Source organism: Canis lupus, chromosome 9 (assembly GCF_011100685.1).
Source record: "Canis lupus familiaris isolate Mischka breed German Shepherd chromosome 9, alternate assembly UU_Cfam_GSD_1.0, whole genome shotgun sequence".
Lineage (NCBI taxonomy): Eukaryota > Metazoa > Chordata > Mammalia > Carnivora > Canidae > Canis > Canis lupus.
The window spans coordinates 10,691,154-10,704,485 of NC_049230.1; the positions used below are offsets into that span (position 1 = coordinate 10,691,154).

Sequence of the window (13,332 nt, forward strand, 5' to 3'; positions counted from 1 at the left end):
AGAGAGAAAGGCAGAGACTTAGGCAGAGGGAGAAGCAGGCTCCAGGTAGGGAGCCTGATGTGGGACTCAATCCTGAGACCGTGGATCAGACCCTGAGCCAGGGGCAAGTGCTCAACTGCTGAGCCACCCAGGCATCCCAAGAACAAGACCTTTAAGGCAGCAAAGATTTCTTGGAATTATCAATCTTCCAAAGTGCTTTTCTCCATCTTCAAGGGAACTTATAGAGCTAACCAAAACTTTGCAATGAGAAAAAACGTGGTACCCTGCAAGAGACAGAAGATGTTTTTTCTGGAGGCTTGCTGCCTATTGCTCAAAAGATAGAGGAAGGAGGAAGGGATGAAAATAACCCCAAACTCCCCTTGGATCAAGATGAAATAATCTAGCAATATGAACCAGAGGGAAGCATCTAAGGGAAATGGTAATATACAACTCTTCAATGTTTTGGAAGAAGTGCGCCTTCTTTGCTTGCTAACAATCTATTGTTGAGTGCCACGGTGCTGTTTCATATCAAGATTTCAAAAACCATTACAAGCTGCATAGGTATTGGAGGCTCAACCAGATGTGATGAAGTTTCCATTGTTTTACTTAGTGCATGGAAAATATTACTAATGGTTGGTGTCAGGGGAGGCTTAACTGACCCCAATCGGCCAAACTCATCTGGGCACATTTCTTTAAGTCAGACCCTTTAAATACTCTCCCTGGTTATTTCACAATCCCCCTCCCCCATTTTATGAGATATTTGACTATATATAGCTCATTTTAGTCAAAGGAGAAATTCCATGACTGCATGAACAGGTGGGCTGGGGCCTTGGAGGAGGGGTGGGATATCTCTGCTTAAGATGGAATTTTATTTACAGTCAAATCTTGATTATCTTTGATGCAAGACAAAACTGAGAACAATGAAGGAACTGAAGTCTCTTAAATCTCATTCAGTCTCTTTCCCTGCCATGTTTCTCCAAGAATTACTCAAAGGTGACTCAACACAATTTACACATCTCCTTGAGCAAAATCTCATCTCCTTCTAATTCTTCCCATTCCCTTCCCCAATGCACCAGCTGAGACACAACAAAATGACCTGATAGAAGAAAGGATCTTAGAAGCACTCCTACCTGTTTACCTAGAGTTCAGGGACACGTGGGTGGCTCAGTGGTTGAGCACCTGCCTTTGGTTCTGATCGGGATCCCAGGATCTTGGGATTGAGTCTCTCATTGGGTTCCCTGCTTCTCCCTCTGCCTGTGTCTCTGCCTCTCTCTCTGTGTCTCATGAATAAATAAATAAAATCTTAAAAAAAAAAAACCACCTAGAGCTCACATTCAATTTCTGTGTTTAATATATGATTTGTGCTTTAGATTTTTCTGAAACATAGGAGCAATCTCAAATAAAAGAAACATTTGCCTTCTGTTTCCATAATACACCACGGTGACCCAAACAGTGCAGTTCTTGCTACTGTCACAGACAGGTGCTTTTCTTTTAATTTAGAAAGCTTCAGAACAGATCGTGTTTTTCTTCAACCTGTGTGTGCACAAGTCTCATTCATTAGAGGCGTCCTTTATTCTCTTTAGTAAACTTGACATGTTCTCCAGAAATGAACTCATCAAGATCCAGAGTTCACTCTTAATTCAGAGGAATATGGAAAACAAAATTAAATGCTTTTCTAAACCTCCTGTGACTTTATCTGTGAACCTCGTGACTTTAGCTGAACCTCTTTTGTCAGCAACACTGGGGTGGAGGTCCCCTGAGAATAACCTTCCCTGTAAGAAGGTTTCTGGCACTTAAAATTTAGCATTGAAATCGTAAGTTTAAAAAAGGTCAAGACAATAAAATGTGACTATGATTTCAGAAATGAATAATGTTTTAGTGAGCTCCATATATTCATTTTTTTCTTAAATATGTTGCTCATTAGCCAGGATTTTAATAAAGTGGCACTGAATTTTGAAAATGTCTTACAGCTATTATGTAAAGGTATGATGGCCATTAATTTTTTTAAAAAAACCTCCAAACTCAGACATAGCTGGTTGAAACTATAGGAAAGGGTATCATTAATGAAAAACAAAGTCTTCATAGGTTGTGTGCTCTGTGACAGTTGAAAGCTCAAAAGAGCCTTTTCACTTGTACCAGAAAAGCACCCATGTTTGCTGTGTAGTTGATATATTTTCATTGGCATCTTAGTTGTTTCTGTTACTAGTGTGGGTCCCTGCAAATGATCTCTTGCTGCCAAACTGGGAAGTCAATTGAAGGTTTGCCTCAATATTATGAAAACTGATAGAACTGATGGAGGGGAAGAAAACAGACTGCTTGCCCAAAGAGAACCAGCATCAAGGCAGAGAACATGTAATGTCATCACAAGTGGTTGGTCTGAATTCCACTGTGTCCTCCAGTCTTGTTTTTAAATGATCCTGAAAAACTGAGGTCTCAGAGCAGGCTTAAACACTTAGCGCCTGGAATGAATTTAAAACTTAAGGGAACAAATGGATGTTGAGTGAAGGAAAGCCTTTGTCTCAAAGTACCATGAGCAATTCCCAGGGCATGCTGCTGTCAGAACTCACTGCAGAAATATAATGGAATTTCTAATTTGCTTTAATTAGAAAAAAGTAAACACCGCCCTCAACATGTCATCATGTTTATATAGGAGCCCAACCAGCTGATTTTCTGCTGGCATGGCCCTGGAACCACTCAATTAAATCTCAGGGCACAATTTCTTTTTATGAATGAAATACCATTAGTATGAAGCCAGAGAATTCTTTTTTTTCTCATCTGCTTCTTTGGCTGTGACTCTACAGGGACAAGTGACCAAACACAGCACCTTCCAATTTTAAATTTACCAATGCTAATTTCCAAGACTAGATTATTTAGAGTCCCTCTTTCTGAGGCATCAGCATCATTATTTTTAAAAAGTTGCACGTTACGGGACTAAGGGAACAAAAATACTGTATTTCTAACATACAATGCTAGCAAAAAAATAATTAATTTTTAAAAAGATAAAGGAGAAGTCTACTTCTTAACAGGCATTGGGTAATTTTAAAAGGCAAAACCCTAGTTAAAGTTTATCCTAAGAAATTAGAATATTGATAGAATTTTGCCAGAGCTGGAAAATTATCTTCATGTAAGAGATTATACAACAGATGCTCAACTGTTATAAATTGTTGGAGATACGGACATTTTAAAACAGCGCTGAGTCAGTTACCCTACAGTTTTTAGGATCCATGAAACATGAATCACAGTTAAACAAATTAAGAAATTTTTGTTTGAAAAACTGAGAAGCAAATAATCCTACACAATTTTTTTTCATGAAAAAGAGATGGCAAAGATTCTTAGTACTCTAGAGCAGTGACATTGCAGTTAAATATAGTAAAAAGTTAATTTTTCTGCTATTCCTATAAAAGGAAGCAATAGTAATTCTCAGTTGCAAAGTCTCTCAAACAGCTGCAAACTTTAAGCTAAAATAACAGGAGACAAATCTAATTCTGGAATGTCGGGGAAGTTTTCTCCAACTGATCAGCTCCATGTCAGTTTCAACTGCAAGGTAAGGGGGGCTGTATATGTATATCTCGGTGGGGTGGAACAAGCCCTTGCAATTCCCAAGTTCAGCCATTCAGGCTTGTTAAACACATTAACAAGATCCACACTTAAGTTTTAGGAACACTCTCAGCCAACACCACGGGCATCAAAGCCACGTCTCGAACAGAAAGCCTAGGGACAGTTGTCCCTTTTGAGTGTCCTTTGCCCACTTCATTTTAGGATTTCTACCTAACTCTTCTCATTTTTTTTAGACACAAGGAATGATATTTTCTCTACATGTAAAGTTGTTGTGACTCAAAGGTCCATAAATGGGCATGTCCTCTCATAATATTTGCAGTTTCTTTCGAGTCTCTGATGATACATCAGTGCAGAGATCAGGGCTAATGGAAGCCGGGTCAACCAACATTCAGAGAGAAATGAAAAAGAAAACAAAACTGAGTATCTCCCATAGGAGAACATGCATAACATTCTTGAAGGATTTCACATAATCCTCAAGTATATGTGTGTTATTGAGTCACGGCCATCTTTCATCTTAAAATGCAAGATGGACTTTAATTAAAAGATTCAGAGCCAACTTTACTAGAATAAGTGAGAAAAATGAGATAGTGATGCAGCTTCTGTGGGGGCTTGACTATCATGACAGGTGAACTCCCACCCAACACACACACACACACACACACACACACAGAGGCATCTCTTTTTCAGCCCATGCTATTTAAATTTTATTTTGCCTCCAAAATTAACTCTGCCATCACTTCTCTTAAAAAAACAGAAATCCTTACTGGTTTTGTTGCAGAGTTGAATTATTCAAGGCAAAATCCACCTTCCATTTTGACTCATCAAGCACACCAACCCTTAATTTATTGAGACTATCAGATCCCAAAAAGGCAGGTTGTACACTTTTTCGAAGGGCTCATCACACCAGGCATCTTCCAAAATCTTGTGTGGGAGGGGAAGTTCCTCAGGCATTTCTCCAGATGAACCAGCATGAAAATACAGAATTATACTCTATTTTTAACCTTTGAGCCAATCAGAATAAACTGTTGGCAAAGTGAGAATATAGTGAGTACTAGACATTTCTAGGACTGTTAGTGTGCTAGAGAGACTTGGACTATGGCCAGTGCTCCGTCATCCACACTGTTACTGCAGTCCAGCCAACCTCCTCAGATGATAGCTCCATATGTGAGCAACTGGCCTGCATAAATCTTGATACCGACTACTTGTGGGTGCCCAATGGCTAACTTTAACTTAACACGGATGTATCTAAAACAATCACCTTCCTTAAAACTTCTCCAACATTCCTCATCTCAGTGTCTCCCACAGCCATTCAAAATTCTAAGCCAGATGCTTAGTAGACTCCACCTTCCTTCTCCCTTCCACATTCAGTCCTCAACTTTACATGTTCGTTTTTCAAAATAACTCTTAGATTTATCTAATTCTCTTTCTGTTAACCATTTCATTATAGTCCATATTGTCTTCTCTCCTAATTTATCTTCACATACCTGTCTTGTTCCATTGCAGGCCCCTAGATATGGGGTAACCATACATCCGAGTTTGTCCAGGACAGCCCAAATGTATAACTCATCGTCCCAACAAAATTAGCAATTGCACCCCCTTTTGATTCTCCAGAGTTTCCTGTTTTGAATAACAAATTATATGATTACCACACATATAAGCAAAATTTCCTTCCAAAACTGCAAATCTAATTATGTCATTTCCTGCCTAAAATCCAATAATTCCAGTCCTTCGAATAAAGTCTCAATAACTTAACCTGGTTTTTAAAATCTTGCATAATCTTGGTTCTGACCACTTGTTAGCCTTATCTTGGGTAAGTCTTCCAGATGCCTTACTTCCTAGGATTGTGTATTACCCCTGTGATCAATCTCATAGCAATTTATTGTAATTTCTTGGTTAATTTTTTTGTTTCTCCCATAAAGTTTAAACTCTGAATGTAGGAATGAGGTCCCACCGTTCATCAATACATCCCAGTACGCAGTGCATATTAATTACCCAAATTTTGTAGTCATAGTAGGAAAGAATACCTCTTTGCGAACATACACTCACTGTTAAATGAGAGACGACAGTGTCCACAATCCAACCCCGTTTTGTCAAAGTGAGGTTACAGAAGATGGTGTATAGGCAGATATGAACTACAGGAAATAACAAATAAATGTGAATAAGCTCTACCATGAAGAGAAAATGGAAGTCATCATTATTTAATTTCCCTTTTAATTATCATACATCATCATCATTACGTAACCAACATATAGAAATTAAGTGGTCATCTTTCACTTATCTCCATGTAACATCCGCTCAGCAGAAAAATATCACAAATATCCCACCATTCAGTCTTCCAACATTAAAAGGTATAACCTCATTCTATATATCCACAAGAAAATACAACATAATATAACCATGAGAAAACATACTAAAAAAAAATCGACTGCTTAAATTTTTATGTATCCTAATTCATTTTAACGGCAAATATACATTTTTCATTTTCTTCATTAAAAATTAAACAGCATTGGAATGCCTGGGTGGTTCAGTGGTTGAGTGTCTGCCATTAGCTCAGGTTGTGATTCTGGGGTCCTGGGATCAAGTTTCGCATCAGGCTCACTGCAGGGAGCCTGCTTCTCCCTCCGCCTATGTCTCCGTCTCTCTCTGTGTTTCTCGTGAACAAATAAATAAGATAATAAAAAATTAAGCAGCATTTAAAATAGCACAGTAGCATTAAAAATGCTATTCCAAATTATATGTGCCACATGCAATGCCCCTCCTGCTCATGTTTTATTATTATGGACAATTTTTACATATGTATACTTTGAAAACACAGATCAAAAAGGCAATTGTCTCTGTTCTGGCCCTAATATTAACTATTCTTTTTTCAGAACTCCTAACTCCACCATTGCTAGCTGAAGGGAAGTTCCCTAGTCTGTCAATGAACTGATATCAAAACCTTTTCCAGTAGTTAATCATTCATCATGACCTTAATCTAAAGGAGTGTTACATATCAACCTATAGACTTCTAGTTTCAAAAATAAATATCGCTGATAAGGTAATAAAACAAAACAAAAAAATTACCTACACATTTTCTTCCCCAAACATCTGCTAGCACTTTCATGGTACCACATGGATCAGTCTTGAAAGAACAGAATACATGGAAAGCCCATTTCTCTAATACCACTCTATTGTAAGGAAGCATTGCTCCTAGGTGATTCTCTCATGTCCAAGCAAGCACTGGGAAAGCCAAAAGGAAAAAAAAAAAAAAAAAAAGACAATGAACAATGAGTAGGATTAGTTCTCAAATCAAACACATCATTTTTCTCTTCCCTTTTAAGATTTCTCCCATGGGAATTGAGGCATTAACAAAATAATTGAGTAATTGTGAAACCAGTTATATTTTTAGACATAATTCCCATACCATTAAATTCATGCTTTAAACTATACAACTCCACAGTTTTAGTAGATTCACAAAATTGTGCAGTCATCACCAATATCTAATTCTAGAGCATTTTTGTCACTCCCAAAGGAAACACTATATACTTGATGAGTAACTTCTCATCCTCCCATCCCAAGCAATTTGAAACATTAATCTATATTCTGTCTCAATGGGTTGTCTTATTCTGCACATTTTGTATTAGTGAAATCTTATAATATGTAGTCTTTTGTGTCTGGCTTCTTTCACTTATATAGTATTTTCAAGGTCCAACTATGTTGCACCAAGTATCAGTTCTTTATGCCTTTTGTGACTGAATAATATTCCATTGTATGGGCACACCCCCATCTTATTTATTTGTTCATCCATTGATGGCTATTTTAGCTGTTTCCACTTTTTAGCTATTATGAATAATACCACTATAAATAACCATGTTTTTGTGTAGACATATGTCTTCAGTTCTCTTGGTTATATACCTAGGAGTGACATTGCTGTTTCATATGGTAACTCAACTCTGTGCTTAACTTTTTGAAGAAACGCCAAAATGTTTTCCACATCAGCCGTATCATTTTACATTCCAAATAGCAATATACAAGTTTCTCATTTCTCCACATCCTTACCAACGGTTTTTATTCTCTTAAAAAAATTATTATTATCATCATCTTAGTGGGCTGAAAGTGGTATCTCATTCTGATTTTGTTCTGTATTTCCCTGATAACTAACAATGTTGAGCATTTTTAAATGTACTTCTTAGCAATTCATGTATCTTCTTTGTAGAAATGTCTACTTAAATCCTTTGTCCATGTGCTCATTTTATTAATCCTTTGTTCATTTGCTCATTTGTTGAGTTGTTAGAATTCTGGATACCAATCCCTTCTCAGATATATGATTTGCAAATATTTCCTCTTTTCTGTGGGTTGCCTTTTCACTTTTTTGATGCTGTTGTTTGAAATACAACAATCTTAAGTCCAATTTATCTATTTTTTTCTTTTGCTGCTCACACTTTTGGTGTCATATTTAAGGAATGATTGCTTAATACAATGTCAAAGTAATTTATGCCTTTTTTTTGTTTTTTAGTTCTTATGATTAGGCTTTTGATTCACTTTTAGTTAATTTTTGTATACAGCATGAGTAGAAGTCCAACCTCATTCTTTCTCATGGGTATATCCAGCTGTTCTAACACTATTTTTAAAAGACTATTCTTCTACCATTGACTTGTCTTGACACTCTTTATCAACTGACCATAAATGTAACAGATTTTTTTCTGAAATCTATGTTGATCTACATGTCTATCCATATACTAGTATTATACTATCTTGATTGTAGTTTGTAGTAAATTTTGGAATTGGGAAATTTGAGTCCTGAAACTTCTACTTCTTTTTCAAGATTCTTTGGCTATCCTGGGACCTTTCTATTTCACCTGGGAATTACAGAACACTACTGAAAGAAATTATATCATATCTAAATACATAAAAAAGATATCCTGTGTTCCAAGATTAAAAGACTTAATGTTTTTAAGAGAGCAATGCTCCCCAAGTTGATCCACAGAGGAAACACATTCCCTATGAAAATCTCAGCTGCAAAATTTTGTGGAAATTTACAACTGAATCCTAAAGTTCATATGAAGTATGTGTAGTAAAATTACGATAGCTTGATAACACGTTTATTAAAGCCATTAGATATAAACTAATAACTAACTAACTAACTAAATAAATAAATAAACCTCTTCTGGGGTATACATGTCAGTCAGTGTTTATCGAAAGGTGCTGCCTAAATAAAAATGGTTGCAATCCAATTCAGTAAACATTGCCATTTCCTAGCCAACATTCTAGGTATTGAGGTACATTTTGGGTAGGTTTAGATTTCCAGTGGTGAGAGGGAACACTAAGTGCAAACATGACATAAATAAGTAGTTTTCAGGTAGTTCCAATTCCTGTGAAAAATGTAAAACAGAAAAATAGAGTAAAAAGTTACTGAAGGAGGAAGGGAGAACTACTTTAGACTAGAGAGTCAGAGCCAGCCTCTGTGAGGAGATGACAGAGGAGCCAAACTCATGATGGTCTTGGGCAAGATTATTCCAGGCTAAAGGAGAAACAACTGCAAAGGCTCAAAATTGAACCTCTTTTATTTTATCCCACTCAATATGGAAATTCTTCCCAGAAATAGCAGAGAGCAGATGACCAGATTATACCTTTCTTTAATTGTTTTAACTTAAATTTTTTGCTGCTGGAATAGAAGCTCTACAAGAACAGGATATTTCTCTAACACATGAGCATAGCTTTATTTCTGGAGAATTATCCTAATTGTTCTTGTGGAAAGTACTGGAGAAAAAATATTTACTTGAGATTCACTTTGGGATTAAATTCAAATTTCTAATTAAGCTGGTAACTCACTGGAAATAAAGTCTTTCTTTCTCTCTCTCTCTCTGATTTATATTTTTAAAAAAGAGCAATTCACCTTGGGGTAATAAAATGAAAACAGCTATTTATCAATAGGATCAAATTCAATGATTATCAAAGATTCATTTTGATGATTTTTATTTTGTTTTATTTTAAGGTTAATTTAGCTGAGGTAATTCCTATTTGCTCAAAAATACTTATCTATTTTCACTAATGATATACACCCTTGCAATGAAATATTTCTTGCCTATTTTTTCTCCCAAAATTATTCTAATTAAGGTTTGGCCAATTTTATGAAAAATATGGAACTATTCCCTGAGCTGGAATTCCTCTGAAAGAGACAACATGCTTGTAACTAATTCCAATCATTCAGAATTCTGACCCAAATCAGACCTTTGGGGGTTCAAGCTCATTTACATTTCATAAAACACAACTTCCTATTTCTAGAGAATGAAAGGCTTTGAAAGTCACAAGGAAATGGCTCAAAAAGCATCCAGGACATCAAACAGCTTTCACAAATCCTACTTGATGAGTTAAGTGTAAAGGAATCAGAAACATATGGATTACATTTCCCTTAAAATACACATAGGTTTAACAGTGAAGAAGAAAAAAAGTGTCTGGCCCAGTGTGGTTTGGGTTTTTTCGAACCTAAAATATTTGGAAAATAGTTCAAGATGGTTAATGAACCCCAAAGTGTGCTGGATTTCACAAACAGTGCCTCCTAGGGAGAGAGAAAGAAGAAAGAAAGAAAAGAAAGAAAGAAAGAAAAAGAAAGAAAGAAAGAAAGAAAGAAAGAAAGAAAGAAAGAAAGAAAGAAAGAAAGAAAGAAAGAAAAGAAGGAAGGAAGAAAGAAACTAAAGAAAGAGCAGGCTTAGAGCTGTCTGAGAAACACAAAACCCTTTGGATCCCACTGTAGAAAGTTCATGTTTCTTGATCCTAATACCTGATTTACTCGTCATCACTGGAAAGACTCCTCCCCCTCTTCCTTCCCAAGGCCACCACCATCATGCTCCCCCACAAATAAAAAATAAAAGAAAGAATCAACATTTCTAAAACTCTATCCTTTAAGGGATTGTTATAATTTGAACTCATTTAGGAAATGAGGAGGTTGAATAAATTGCATTCCCAGGCTTAAATTACTGTGTCATTCTTGTTGATACAATGAACCCTTTCACCTAGCATTGTGTCCTAGGAAATTACAGTTCCTGCATGGAATGACCTACTAGGGAACAAGCTAGAGCCCAGGCTCTGAGCAGAGGTTCAAGAGCCGAACATTAGTCAGAGGAGATCCGGAGTCTGTGAGTCAGGCCTCCAGACTGCTGCAGGGAACCATCTTGACCATCTACCTGCTGATCTCCTCAGGCCCTCCTAGGGGGCAGCTACCACATCTTGCAATTTTATTGTCTGCACTGTGGCATGCTCACTGCCTCATGATATTCCCTAAACTCTAGGTCAGTGCTTCTCTGACCCTCAGGCAACACCAACACTCTTTTGGGATGTTCATTTTGGAGGAATGTTCCACTTTCTTCAACTTGTAAAATCCTTTTAAGGTTCCCTTTTATTTTCCACTTCCACTACTACAACCGTCATCCAGGGATCCTCCTTCCCACTTACCATATATGTTGGGAAAGGCATTCAGTCTCTCCACCTCAACTCAGCCATGTGAGAATAGGCTCTGGACCTGGAACACTTCTTTACCAAGAGATAAAGACCCCTTGTAGCCTGTGCTGGACTTACTACGTATGAGAATCTCTTTTCCTCTTCCAGATTCAGTGCATACTCCTTTCTATGCTTAAGGATATACACTATATGGCATCTGGCCAACTTCGCTACTATGTTTATCCCCTGTGAGCCCAGGTTCCTTTGCAGCAGGACAACACAGGTGCCTGCAGGCCAACTGCCCTGCATCCTGGAGGGACTGGCTAACTGTGCAGATTCCCCTGTAGTTCTCCAAATCCATTTGTTAGCCTCAGGTAACTGGTTACCTAAAGCAACCTCTGTGCTCTGAAGTTTCTGCCCCTTGGCTCTGCTCTGCCCTAAGTATTGCTCTCATCAATCAGCCTCCAGGCTCCCCTCCCCATTCCTCAGGGCCTTTGATGCAGGGCTTGTCAGTCTTCCTCTCCAGGCAGTTCCTACCATATTCTGGGAGACCTCCATAGGCACATAGATGACACCTGTGGTACCCTGTCCTCTTCATGCCTCAGCACTTGTGTTGCACTGCACACTTTGTTAGCTGCTCAACCCCTTGGTCCAATGTAACCCTCATCGTTTGAAATGTGAGCATCTTTTCCCACCAAAGCTTCAATCTTCAGTTCTCTTACTCAAACCCTCCCTCATACCTTATCCATACTTCTCCACAAAAGCTCCAACCCCAACCCAGTGAATGCTTTTCCATCACTAGACCCCTCCCTCTTCACTGCCTGCCTTGTGCAGTTTCAGGAAAATCACACTGTCTGGTAGGTCCAGGCCTCAGCACACAGCCCCTACCCTCAAGGCATGACTAATGCTGTTTGGCTCTCTTCTGAATTTCTTTACTTAGCCTTCATTCTCCAAAGGAGCTATTTAAAACCTTCTTAAGCTCCTCAACATTTTAACTCAACACTCTGCAAATGACCCTACCCACCTCCAACTTCTTACAGCCAGCAAGTGGGAGCAATCAGCTGCCTTCTAGCAGGCCTGCAAACCAGCCTGAATGGAATTCTTCCTCCCATTTCAAAGAAGAGGCATCCCTCCACCCCTTGCTCATGCTCACCAGCTTTGTACTCTTAATTAACTGTTTCATTTCTGTTCTAGCATTCAACCTCTCCATTTATGTTGTCTCCTTTTCAACAGCATTTAAACAAAGTCAAGATGTTCCCATCCAAGACAAAATAAACACTCCCTCAAAACCACGTCTCCCACCATCCATGTCTGATCTCCCTCCTCTCTACCGATGTATGTTCTTAAAAGAATATCTGTATGTTGGCTAATTGCATTTAAATTAAAAAACAAACAAACAAACAAACAAAAAGAGTATTGGGCTTCCAGTATCCATGCTCACTTTTTACATAACCACTTCTTCCTCTTGGAACCCTCTCCTTGCAATTTCCTGGTTTGTCCACCCAGGGTTTGTGCGGGTGCCTTCACAAACTCCACCCATCTTCTTTATGGTGGGACCTTAACACACTGCTATATTAGGGACGCATCTGTAACTTACCAACAATCTCAGGGCCACCTTGATGGTTCCAAAGTACCCCTCTTTTTTAATACACTGCTCATTGCAATTAACATTCTTGAAGTTGCAGGTACTATATTAAGTAGTCAGGATATAAAGACAAGGAAACCATCACATCGTGCTCAAAAACACAGTCTAATGGAAAGGGCAAAAATGGACACTTTTAGTTAGAGTACATTGAGTATGGCAAAAGGGAGACTTTCTATTCAACTAAATTAAAGGGTAATGATGCAAATTAAGTAATCCTGTTGATACATCTTAATCACTCAATTTACAAAATAAGTTTTTACATAATTTCTCAAGAAAATTCAAATAAAAAACTATTCTTATCTCTAAAGTTTATTCCTACTTATAGTCTACCACAATAGCAAAAAGGCTACCTTATTTTACATATATTTTATATATATATATATATATATATATATATCCCCAAATATACTTCTCAATTAAATGACATACTTTTCAAAGCTTATACATTTTATCAAATATTTTACCCTTCTACTTTACAATCAGAACCAGATACTGAGACAAATTTTGAAGCTGGTTAACTGTCAAATTAGTTAATTAATCAATTTTCTAGATTTATAAACTTAGAGTAATCATATTTCAATCATATCTAAGTCACCCCATCAACAAACAGCAGTATACGCCAAGAGCAGCACTGAGTGTTTTTACAAATTATATTCTTTTGAAAAAAAATTATTGTGTTTTCTGAAGAAGCCAAGTGAATGAAATACAGAAAAGAAAACATCTAAAAACTTAAG

At 37.5% G+C, this 13,332-nt stretch overlaps 1 long non-coding RNA gene across 3 annotated transcripts in view; it reads right to left on the reverse strand.

Moving 5' to 3' along the window:
- Positions 1–4,967: 4,967 nt before the first annotated feature.
- Positions 4,968–13,332, reverse strand: part of LOC111097335 — a 158,820-nt gene continuing 150,455 nt past the window's right edge. Inside the window, exons 3-6 of one of the 3 annotated variants that reach the window (XR_005364267.1) lie at positions 12,551–12,703; positions 6,601–6,756; positions 5,584–5,669; positions 4,968–5,154 (exon numbers count right to left, since the gene is read on the reverse strand). This is a non-coding gene — a long non-coding RNA (uncharacterized LOC111097335). Of the gene's footprint in view, positions 5,155–5,583; positions 5,670–6,134; positions 6,189–6,600; positions 6,757–12,550; positions 12,704–13,332 lie in introns of those variants that run through there. The other 2 variants (XR_005364268.1, XR_005364269.1) reach the window with 2 other exon arrangements.